General features: G+C 40.4%; 1 protein-coding gene and 1 non-coding gene across 4 annotated transcripts in view; one reads left to right on the top strand and one right to left on the bottom strand.

The window, feature by feature from the left end:
* The window catches only part of pard3aa (par-3 family cell polarity regulator alpha, a), a 315,863-nt gene that overhangs the window by 677 nt on the left and 302,782 nt on the right, over positions 1–12,404 (top strand). The window lies entirely within an intron of this gene.
* On the bottom strand, positions 6,409–6,480 carry trnaw-cca (transfer RNA tryptophan (anticodon CCA)). The gene has a single exon. It is a non-coding gene; the product is annotated as a tRNA-Trp (tRNA).

Below are 12,404 nucleotides of genomic sequence, written 5' to 3'. Positions count from 1 at the left end.
TTGTTCAGTTTTACACAATAAAGGCAGAAAAGTGTGCAAAAGTGCACAGAGTTCAAACCGGATTAGCCAGCGCTGAGAGTAGGAGGGTAGGTGTCTAACTCACCTACATAAGAAGACACATCAAGCTGCCTATATTGCAGACGCACACAGTGAACATGTGTATGTCACTTTACTGTAAAGTAAGAGGTTAGACATGGATGCATTCTTAATCTGCTTTAATGTATTCATATCACAACAAAGAGAACAGTGTTTAGTTTCAAACTACATGATTTTTTTTTTTTTTTTAAACCTTCAGGTTTCATGTGTTGAATGATGGAACACATGGTTGTGTGAAACCCCTGTGCCAAATGTGAATGAGGACACTGATTGCTTTTCCCTTTGTGGGTTTCAAGTGGCCGGGCTTTAAAGCCCACTAAATGACTAATGAATGAATTCAAGTTTGGTACTGTTGCCATGGGTAGTAGTGACAGCACTTTCTCCTCTTTGCCAGGGGGTGCCATTACAATTGGAGTCACGTTAACCCTGCAGCAGGATTGGAATACCTTGGCTAAGCCATGGTGTCTTTTTTTTTTTTTTTTTTTCTCCCCAGTGTTCCTGTTTTCTCTTCTTGGAGAGAAGACATTTCAACTAAGCTTTAGCCAGGTTTCAGAAAGATCAAGAGTGAGGATAGAGCAAAATCCAGTTTTAACCTTCAGCGCACTCCCAGACATGCAGTGCTTCATTTACAGCCTGTCCGATCATCATCTTAGTGACGGGTAACACACTTCTAACCCCACTGTTGCAATTCAGCAGCAGATTGAGCCACTGAAGGCAAACATTGATGATTTAGGTCAGCATTTATTCTCATGAAGAGCACTTCCTTCTTAGACACACACGGGCAATTGCACACGCATACCCACACACATTCACTCCTCTGTTTACCAGCGCTTGATGGTTTTCCATGGTTCAGCAGAATGGAGGCGACTGCTCCATTGATCCATGCAGCTGTACTGTAAACGTAGAAGTGTGCTCTCCCTGTGGAGAACACTTGGCTTTGGCTCAACATAAACTACTGTACCATGTGCCAGAAGACCTTTGGACTATAGAAAGACGTAATAACACATTGTCAGCGCAGCTGACTGATTTACAATGCTGCAAGTAGTGTGCTTAAGGTTTTGATGCAAAATTACATCCCACAGCATGCAGACGTTATTGTGATCTGGTTTTATTTGAGTGATCAAATCTTAGTTTATTATGCATAAAATAGGTTTATACAATTTCATATGATACAGCTTGGGTTGGCTGAGCTTTAACTGAGAACCTAAGGGTGTCTGATGTGATGTCATAGAAGCATGTCAACAAAGTCCAGCAAGTGCAGTAAGTGTTTAATCTGATGGTGAATAAAAATGATCCAAAGCAGGGCAGATGTTTCTACTTCCAGGTTGCATGGAGGAGAGGATCAAGTCTGAAAAGGTCAAAATCCCAGCAGCACTTAGTCTATAAAACACATCTTTATTGTCTGACCTTGTAACATTTGTGGCCTTCATCATCATAAACTGTGCTATTCTTTGACATGCATACTTAAAAAAACAAAACAAAGCAAAGACCCAAAGGCCTTGACGTTCTGATGTGCGTTCTTAAAGGTGTATTATAGTTTCAGATTCCGCTATTATGTCAGGGTTTACTTGGGTCAGAGTGCCTTAAACGTTGTCATTAGATGGTGAGAGCAAGGCTCCATGCAGATTTATTGTTTCACTGCACGGTCACGTCTGCAGAGGCTCTACAATACAGCAGTTATGCACGTGCCCTTCAGGCAGACTTGAAACGTGAACGACGACTCGTCCGGGGTGTCTGCAGCCGAGTATAACCTCATGCATAGGCCAGCTTCACTACTGTGACTTGTTCATTTGTTCCTCACCTCAGGAAACACTTATGCACTTTTTCCCATTTACTCTTGTTTACAGTGGATTTTAACAAGTAAACCAAAGGCTGCAAATATAAAGAAGTAAGGACGAGCAGCTATTTGTACCATTTTCAATTGCAAAGACTTTTTTTTTTTTTTTTTTTTTTGCATGGTAACATTGTGCTCTTTTCATCTTTGCTCTTACATTATGTGTTTGAGGTTCAGCATTAGCTGTATTGAAGTCGCGGAGCTCAATCAGACAGACAGTCAGTGTCACATGCTGCACTGGCATACCTAATCTTCTCCAGGGACTCTTGTGGGCTTTGTCACAGCCTCAGTGGGACCCGAAAGTGCACATCAGACTCCCACTCAAGCGCCATTAACTCCATAGTCAATCTGCTCTACATTATGCACAGCCACGAAGGATTCATGCTAAATGGTATTTCAGGCTTCTCTTCCTGCTTTCCTCTTCTCAAACTGTTGTTTTTAGCACTTAGCCATTCAAGTAATAGCTGTATATTTACCAGATTTTTAGTCATTTAAGCAGGAGCAATATGAAGATGTTATTTTGTGGCCTTCCCATTGGCACGTGAAACACTTTGTGGCCTTGACGGGGAGGTTCGACGTTGAACACTTTCCTCTTGGTTTTGCCCATATCTGGTCACTGGATCCCATCCAGTCACTGGATCCATAGGAGGTGGCTCTAAATCTTTGAATAATTGAATGATATAATCCTACTTGTCTCTGTTGCCTGCCTTAAATGTATTCTAAAGCCTTAAAGCTCATAATGGCCCGTTTTCTTCCCCAAATTACGCAAATCCAGACTTTAGGCATGTTGCAGCACAGCCAAATTGTTTAGATACACAGAAGAAGAAGAAGGAATATCCTTAGAAGCAAAACAAAGTTTCAGATATTCATATTATGCTTTCACCTTTACCGTGTAGCTGTGAAAAAAAAAACAGCCCTTCCCCTGATTGGGAAGAAATATTTCGGTTCTAGCACTGACTGCGTTCTCCTCGTGCTTAGAACTGCTCCAAAATACAGGCTTTGTGTGAACAACGCTAGAATTTGTCAAGGTTAAATGATCTGTTTTTAAAGGACGTACAGAGAGTTCAGCCAGAGGAAGGCGGCAGTGGCGAGAAGTAACCGCCCGACATTCACTGAGCAGCGCTCGCTCATTTCTTTATTTTGCTCAGTATTAGATGAAAAGATCTCTCAAGCCTGTCTAATAAGTATGAAAGCCAGCGGCTGATTAGCTGAACAGTTTCCAGCCTGAGCTCAGGTGTCCCTGTTCAAATGATTTTCTTCATGAAAGCAAATTAGAAGCTCTTACTTTTTACTTAAGGCAGTTGAATCCACTCAAGTTTTGTCTGGTTGGTTGTCAGTGAGAACAATCATTGCAGTCAGAATACACACTTTTGTTCCATATCTGTTTACATCAAAATCGTTAAAGAGTTTCACCTGCCTGTTCAGGGGATTCTTGGCTGTTAGTAAAAGTCCTGCCTAGGTTTATAATCCTCATCCGCTCTCAGGTAAGGGCCTAATATTAGCCTGCGCTAGGGCAGCTGTGCAGGAACAAACCACAGTGGGAAAGTGGGAAGTGTCTTTGAAAGGGTTGTCAGTGCCTATTAGCTCACTTCATTCAGTGATTACGTAATAGAGAGAAGCTGCAGTATGCGGATAGGATTATGGAAGTTAGTTGGAGCTTTCGGAGGGGGCTTCATCTCACGAGTTGACTGGAGGAGGCCGGCCAGGATGATGAGATGCAATGCGATTGCTTGCAACTGAGTACAAGACGTTCTACGGTTCAACTGTGGTCAAGAGGCAGCGCTTGAATTCTACCACAGCAGGGAACGGAGCAGGGGAACACTAAGAAAAGTGTGGCCTCAGTAACCTTTCATCCTCTTCATTTTTCTTGTATTCTCTGCTGAGTTTCCTTTTGTTTTTCCTTCTTTCTTGGATCACAGTTTCTCTCTTTTCTTTCTTGCTCTCCAGCTGGTCAACATTGTGTTGTTTTCCAGCATTGTGTGCTTTCATACTGGCTCCTTCCAGAGACTGTTAACTACCAGTTTTAGAGTAAAGGGGAAAAAAAAAACTTTACACAGAAATTCCCTGGCCAAGGTGGATTCAAACCCAGACCTTGTTATGAGGCAGCAGTGCTAACCACTGCACCACTGTGCTGCCCTAGTGTCAACTATAGAAATATTTCTATTACTGCCTATAAATTGCTGGGGAATTGGGTGCACTTCTATAACAGTAGGACAGTGAAGCTGCATATTTATCCTGAATGTGTACAAATAACATTGCACCCTTGTTTTTATGACCAAATATTTTTGACTGTCAAATTCAGTCAGTTGACCTGGTAACAATCATAAAACCAACAAGAAGCCTTGTGGCTGCATGACGGGACTGATGGGAGATATCGAGTGTATGCTAATTGTGGGTCTGAGTCTTCTGAGAGTCTGCATAAGGATGTGTAACCAAATATTAGATATGATGACTGTGTTAAAGGTGTTGAAGAGTCCAATTCAGGTTTGGAGGATCGTTTGCAAAGAGGTTCTACACAGTTCATCTTAATTATCTGTTCTCAAAGTTCTCACTGTACCTCTCAGTTCTGGCTTTATGTGAATGTTGGAAAACGCAGCCAACATAGCACAACAGCACTGCGTGTGTGTGTGTGTGTGTGTTGGGTGGGTGGGTGGGGGTTACACATTTATGCAGCTTACTTACACAGTCTGGGTGAGGGATTGAACGACTCTTTCCCTGCACGTGTGGACGGCATCAAGGACAATGACACCACGCTCTGGGACCTTTATCGAACCCAAACAATGCCTCTGTTCAGGGTCAAGATAAGCAGACTCCTCTGCTCAGTAGGAAAGCCTAATGAGGAGAATGCCTCTCAGGTGTAAACACAGGTGCTCGTGCACATGGTAAAGGGGGTGGAGTGCGGTGCATGCAAAGCCTGCAGAGTGCAAAACATTTGCAACCTTGGAAGCTGAATTTCAAGCCATTAGCTTGTGTGTTCCAGACAAAGCTGGGGGAATTCCTGGCAATAGCTGCATAACACAACAGTGAAAGCAGGCCAGATTTTCAAGGCATCCCGAGTCGCTGCGTTACTTCTTTTCTAGCTGCATATATCCTGCGTTGGGTCAGTTTCTGTCAGTGCTGATGTGGTTTTAAAGATTTTTCTGTTGTTGTTTCTTTTTGGTTTTGCCATGTTTATTCGCTGTGCTTGGAGGTAAATGACATGAATTCTTGTTGTTTACAAATCATTTATAGATTTAGAGGGACTCTGTTTAGACTTACTACATGACTGAGCCAAAATATTAAACACCAGCTAGCTGGCCTGCCCACAGCCTGAGCTAAAAATAAAATTGCCCCTCGGAAGCAAAATAACACACACAGCGGCCTGAGGGTCATTTCTGGGCTGTCTTGAGCAGTCAGCTTAACCAGGAAAACAAATAAGTTGACACCACTGCCAGAATCCAGGCATTACGGTTGACCTGCTCACTCTTGTGTGAGCAACAGAGATGCACATACAGACCTATGTAGCACTCTCAGCTAGGCAGGCAATGTGCACCTTTAATCTCTCCTGGTAATATTAAGGCAAGCTGGAAAGCAAATGGATGATCAGAAGAAAAGGGAAGTAAGGGAAGAGGGGGAGAGAATACAAAGGATAGACCCTTGCCCACATGGTCATAAAGGAAAAGCGCACACTCAATCACACACTTTGAACTAACCTTGTATGTTGCTGTCTTTTTGTGTTGAGCGTCTGGCCTGCAGAGGCTTGTCTAAGTAAATGCATATTTTGCAGATTGAAATGATTCATAAGAAATCTCGATCTGATAAATTATGTGATACAAAATATAGATAAAGATGTAAAGATTAAAGTAACAAACACATTAAAAATTTCATGATTAATGGTTCAATAACAATTTAATAACAATTTCTGTATTTTAGCTTAAGTAGGATTTCAATGCAGATTTTGACTTCTAATAGAGTATTTTTACACTGTATTGCCCTTTTTTGCTTCAGAGTCCAAATGTTGATCTAAATGCTTTCCCGTATATCGGAGCGCATGGCACGGCGCAAGAGCCTAAAAATGGTGCCCGGTGTTTTCTCAGTCCTAGGTGCGGCCATGCTAGCTTGTGTTTGCCACAGCCTTGTGATGGTGGGCTGTTATTTTTTTGCTATCTTAGCCTGCTGGTTTAGATAATCTGGTTAAACATTAGCCTGAACTGTTAGAAGTAGTGAAATAGAACCACTCCACTGCACAACTTAAAGGGAAAACCCGCACCCTCGACCCCTACAGTGAGGAGATCCGGTGGTTTTGTTATACTCTAAATCTTTCATATATTTATATTTTTTTTGTGTCTGTTTAAAGGGAACCGACGATTTACTTTATTAGGCAGAGTTACAACGGATTAAACTGTCTTGGCACAGATTATGTGATCAACTGACAGAATAGTGTGAGTCGTAGCAAACATTTGCGTTACACCAAAGGATACATGTGCGTCCTAAAACTGTGACCCCGACGTGATTTGAACACGCAACCTTCTGATCTGGAGTCAGACGCGCTACCATTGTGCCACGAGGTCCTGATGCTGCTGTGACCAACAAGCCTTTTGAGCCTGCTCTCTCTTTTCTGTGCATCTTACCACTGCCAACCTCTCTTCCTCTGTTTCCATGTTCACCTGACACACTCCCCATTTGTTATCACAGATTAGTCACCAGAAGATAATAGGGTTGCTCTGGAGAAGCTTACCATTAAGCTTCTTTCATGTTGTAATTCCACTGATCTAACTGGTAGCTGAATGGTGATGTTAGGGAGTCAAAGGTATGAGTGTCGTGGCAGATGGCTGAAACACAGTAGAATAAGTAGCAGTCTTTTATTATACAAAACCCTCCTGTAGCTTATGGTTTCAGCAGAGCCATTATATGAAATGTAACCATCTTCATTAAACAAGTTATTGTTTCCTTTACCCCTTACTTTTTATGATTTCTTTTTTCTCTTTGTGTTCTCTTTTGCTCAGTATATGAAAAAATATTCTGTCTTTTACTCTGCTTTGCCAGGCAAGTTGATGCAGGAATGTTGGTAGAGTTCAACAAAATCAAATCGAGCTTTTCCAGAACTGTCAAAACACTATTAGACTGTTCTGATGTCGTGCAGGGGCCCAGTATGTAACAGAAAAGATTAACACATTGTTCAAGCTGCTGATCCCTTTGGTTAGGTTGGAGGATGGACTGTTTTTATATGGAAAATTTGAGCAAGGTGACAAGCTGTTGAATTAAATGCATTTTAGGCCAAAAGGCCAGATATTATGTTTGCCAGTGCTTGTCAGATGGAAAAAGCTTTTCAGCTTCCGCAGAGTATTCTTAAAGGCGGCTTTGACAGCTTCCATTGTTTACTCTTTGCACGTCTTGACACGGAGGTTCCTGTTTTTTCTTCTAAAATACACACATTACGTTTCCTTTCAGTAACAGTATAGGCTGCTGTGGCTCTGCTTCCTAGCCGGGAGATGCTCCTAAATCAGGCTGTCTGAGCTTTTAAAAATTCCAGTTCTAGTTATACAATCGTTTCTCAGAGGCAGAGCTGCTCTGCAGGCAGAAATAATCACTTTGGTTGACTTAAACTTCAGTGGGTCCAGCCAAGGGAGCATAGCTTTGTAGTCTGGCAAAATGGAACGGTTTGAAAAATGTGAATATAATATTAATTTTCAAGGTCAGTTTGGGCAAAAACGTCTCTTTAGAAGAAAGAACTGGAGCAACCGGCCTGTAAATAAACATTTCCAGTCAACTGGAGTTTCAGATCTTTAGGGCAGTGTGGGGCTCACCCTGCCCTGGCTAATGGGATGAACTGAAGCTAAAGCTGACCGCGGGGGCATGTAAGTCAAGTGGTCTCCATTAACAGCTCATTAACAGCTTTGGTGTAGAGAACAAGGATTATCCATAAAAATGATCAAAGCTGGAAAAAAAAAAAAATTAAAAAGTGTAATGGCAGGAAATAAATGTGTGGATTTGTTGAATTTGCAGGTTTGGAAAACACACTTTCATATTTTATTTTCTTTTGTTTTGGGAACAGTGGCCATCCGAAGAATGTCAATCTTGTTTTTTTAATCGAACGTCTCCGTGAGATGACAATTCCTGCCTCGAGCTGGATTCAGCTGTGAGCAAGTTGTTGCAAAGGCCAACTATGCAGTTTGTGGTGTTTCGACATGCAGACCATGCCTGCCCTTCTTGGGTGTGATCCACTGTTTTGTCAACAACCTATGGCCCTGACTGCAGTTGCAGAGCTTTATTGGAGCACACACTCAAGAAATTAGAAACAGTATCTTTGAATGTGGGACATTTGATAAACTTTTTAAGGGGTTAATTTTTTATAAATATGTTTCCTGAAATAAACACATTTTCCAGGTGTAATGTATGGATATTTTTTCTGTAGAGCTAAAAAACTGACAGATTTATTACTTTATTGTTGCTTTACACCTATTGAAACAATGCTAAATTTAAAAAAGGACTTTTTTTACTCTAAGTTTAAAAGCCTTTCTCAGTTTAAAAGCTTACCGAGTCTCAGTATTAGATGAGCAAGAATGTAAATTTAGTGGAGTAGGGTTTCTTATCAGCTTATCAGTAAATCATAATCAATCTCGCTCTGGAATACTCCGACTTCTGTGAAAAATATCTGGCTTTTTTTTTTTTTTTTTTAACTCACTAGCTGTTGCTATTTAACTTTTACTGTAAACTGAGGAGCTAAAGATGATGAATGCTACAGTTAAGTGACAATTCTTTTCATATTAGCAACAGTCAGTGTTAATGTCACATTACACATTAGCAATTTAAAACAATTTCACAGACAGCTTGTTAATTCATCTTTGAAATGAACTAGTATTTATATGACACTTTTTTAGTCTTACTGACAAGTCAATATGCTTAAGACTACAAGCCATATCTAACCATACATTCAGTAGAGTGCTGTATTCTAGACACTTCAAAAGGTTTGTCTACTTCATATGGCCAAATTAGAATCACCAATTAACCTAACATGCATGACTTTGGATTGGAGGAGGAAGCTGGGGTACCTAGAAAGAACCAACCATAGACAGAACAGATGGACTTAGCTACTGTGGCATCATCCATTGGTTTCTAAAGTCCTCTTTTGAAGCCTCAAGATTAGCGTTTTCACTGTCATCATCTTTTCACAAAACCAGATATGGCAGGTCTGACTCAGAAACCACATGACTTGTCTATCATAAGTCATTAGCCAATGAGCATTCCCCTGATAATCCTGCATTTTGAAACATAGTTTGACCAATATGTACAAAATAGTCTCAGTTATTTATTCATTATGACTCAAAATGAGATCCAGACTCCACGCAGAAAGGCCCTTAGCCAGTGTTCAAGCAATTACCATGTTGCTCATACCCCCATTTGTTACACAAAGATGGTTTGAGAGATATTTCTGTTTTCAAGTTACCTTCTTATTAGTTTCCTTTGAGTTATCATGACTGCCGTTCTCTTGCTCTACACAAATTTGATCTAGAGTCTGACCGGTTAATCGGTGGGCCGATATTATCAGCTGAGCTTTTTGCCAATTTGTTAGTGTCTGCATTTATAATACCAATAGATTACAATTAAACAAATAAAGAAGAGATGGACACAAAAGTCTGTTGATCCGAGCAGAGTGGGACAGAAGGCCAGATGTTAAGGAAATCTGTTTATGTTTATGTTTCATGTCTGGAAAAAAAAATAGAGGTCGATATATATTGGATGTTTAAATCACCAAATATTGGCATTTGGCATCGATGTTAAAAATCCTGCATCAGACGCTCTACTTTTGTCCATCCTGTGTCTTTGCAAATACTTTTTCTACCAAACAGCAACCTTATTTAAAAAAAAAAAATGAAACTGTTGCTGAAAATATGGTTGTACAACTTCCAAAACCAGTGGGTAATGTCATGTTGGGTACATCCATATTTTATATCCAGTCTATCTGCACAAGTTCTCAATTAACTGTTTGCTACTTTAGCCATACAAAGTGCTAGATTTTCAATTGAAACATCTTGAAAAAATGTACAAAGAACAAAGAGTCCAAAGTGGACTCCTCAGTCAGCGTGTTCCTACTTAACAACACAAAGCAGTGGGGATGTTTGCAGAGTTTAAACAGTTAAACCTCTGGCTGAATGACAGCCTTTATACACAGTGTTTGGAAAACAAAATTAAGAAAAATAGTTGCTAACTGATTTATATGGAGTTTCATTGCATTTCTTTTGAAGTTTACACTGACTTGGTTGAGCTGGGTTTGGTTTAGAAAGCGATTCATATACAGCATCAAAGTGGTCGTGTGGTTTTGTCTGTCATTGGCTTTTAATCTCACTGAGGCATTCTGGGTCTTTCAACCTTCAAGCGCTCCACAAAGTCCTCTCTTTTAGCGGGCAACACAAATAAACATCGTCATGTAAAGTCGGTAGTTGGACTAAGCTTTAATCAACACCAGGGGTACTTAAAGTTTCGATGACCAATTGGCAGTTTGAGCCAGCGACACTGTTGGCTGAAAGGACACATCAAATAGTTTTAATTAGGATTTATAATGTATCTGTTCCGAGTATGTTCATGTTGGTAATTATCATTTTTGTGCTGGTTTATAGGTTTTAAAACTATTAGCGAGTTAACTCACATTTTTTTAAAAAAACAGCTGGATCTATCTGTGTTTGGGATGTTCTTTGATGGCTTAAACAGAAGCGCTGAAATTAAAGAGAAATGCTCATGGGGTGCGCTGCTGTATTGTATTATGACCTTATCCTGGAATCTGGGAAGCACTAAGATGTGCAGTAATACATTCTTTCCTTGGTATGTTAACGGGCTGCATGAAATTTCACAAAGGTCCAGTGATGGGTCTTGGTGACGCAGTGACTGTGTGACATTATTTGATCTTAAATCTACATTTATGTTATGCTATTCTACTAAATAGCAGAATGACTGAAGCGACATCTTTTATTATAATTCCAGTGATGCTTTCAACCCCTTGTTTTCAAACTGGGTTTAGCTTCAGGACTTGGTATTCATTATTCATTCAGTATTCATTACCACAGCTTAATTTTTCATGCTGTTGATATTGCCAGTCCCCGCATACAGTTTAACCTGATTACCGTACTGGTACTTAAAATGCTCTTGTGGCAGGAAAACTTACTGTCATCTTTCAAACTGCATCTTTATTGATCACCCATAATCAGAACTCTCTCACTAGAACTCTTTCCCACAAGTCTGGGAATAATTTTGGTGTCAAATTAAATTATTTTTATTGGCGCTGAACTGTGGGCATTCCTGCATTTGCCCAATAAGTGAACAGTCTTTTTTTCATTCATGTACGATCTTTATTTTTTTTCTATTTCACTGCATTTTTGCAAAAACATCTGCAAACAATTCCTGCTATCAGCATCTGATAGTAACAGGATATTGAATCCACATAGCATTCACCTGTGAATGCCCACTCTAAAATTAGTCTTGCACTACTCCTCATATAAATTCTGGGGGAAATACCACACGCGTCACTGTTCATGCCTTAAGATGACGGCATTTTATCTGTTTTTGTCCATTTTTCCAAACCTCTACCCACCGCGATACCCTCTCAAACATCCAGACAGAGCTGCGGAGAGAAATAAGTCCTTGATATTGGAATGGATTAGATGCTGGCGGGACTGTGAGAGATCGCATGCATTCGCAGTGACTTATTTTGAATCCAGAATTGCCTTATGAACTGGGTGATAGGAAAAGTTTTCTGCTTTGCTAAAGTGGATTTCTCCCTTTGTGAAGTTAATGAATGCAAGGAAAAAGGTTTTGGCAGGTTTGTGTACTGGAGCTTAAAGTCTTATAATTCAAAGTTAGCGTTTCCCATGTTGGGAATTCACTCTTGTCTGTTTGGAGGGATTCAAGAAGTTCTGTTGTGGAAATACAGTAGTCAGGAGTTTAGCGTGGCTTAACTCTGATGAAGACGTGTAAAATAAATTATGACTCTGAACAGAGTCTCTAAAGCAGCCCGTTTCTGGTGTGTTCCCATTCTGGAACATCTAAAGTATCTGAATGGGTCCTCTGCTGACCCGCTGCTTCTGCTTGACCTTCATGACTCTACAATAATTGTGTGTCTGCAGCCCAAGACTGCCAAGTTCTTCATGAGAAAAATGATTCAGAGATGACTGAGCCTTTTTTTTTGTCATGTTGAATGAGATGCCTTGGATTTTAATTAATACGTGCCCAAAGGAGCAATAGCCTGGCTGTTGGTTATCCAACAAACATCTCATGTGATTTTTGTGTGTGTGTGTGTCTTTCTGGTGGAGCCATCCTGCCAGCAAAACCTAACGTTATGTTTTGCTGGCAGGATGGTCCCCCTAGAAAGACTGCAGCGTACGCTTTGACAGATTATAGATATTAGTGATTTTGAGTCGTGTGATTGATGTTGTTGGCTGTTGGTTTTATATTTATCTATGTTGGCACGAATGAAGCCAGCAACTCTACAAACGCGAATACC

This window comes from Archocentrus centrarchus, chromosome 20 (assembly GCF_007364275.1).
Source record: "Archocentrus centrarchus isolate MPI-CPG fArcCen1 chromosome 20, fArcCen1, whole genome shotgun sequence".
Taxonomy (NCBI): domain Eukaryota; kingdom Metazoa; phylum Chordata; class Actinopteri; order Cichliformes; family Cichlidae; genus Archocentrus; species Archocentrus centrarchus.
Note: the sequence above shows the minus strand (reverse complement) of the source record. Positions and strands in the feature narration are given on the sequence as shown.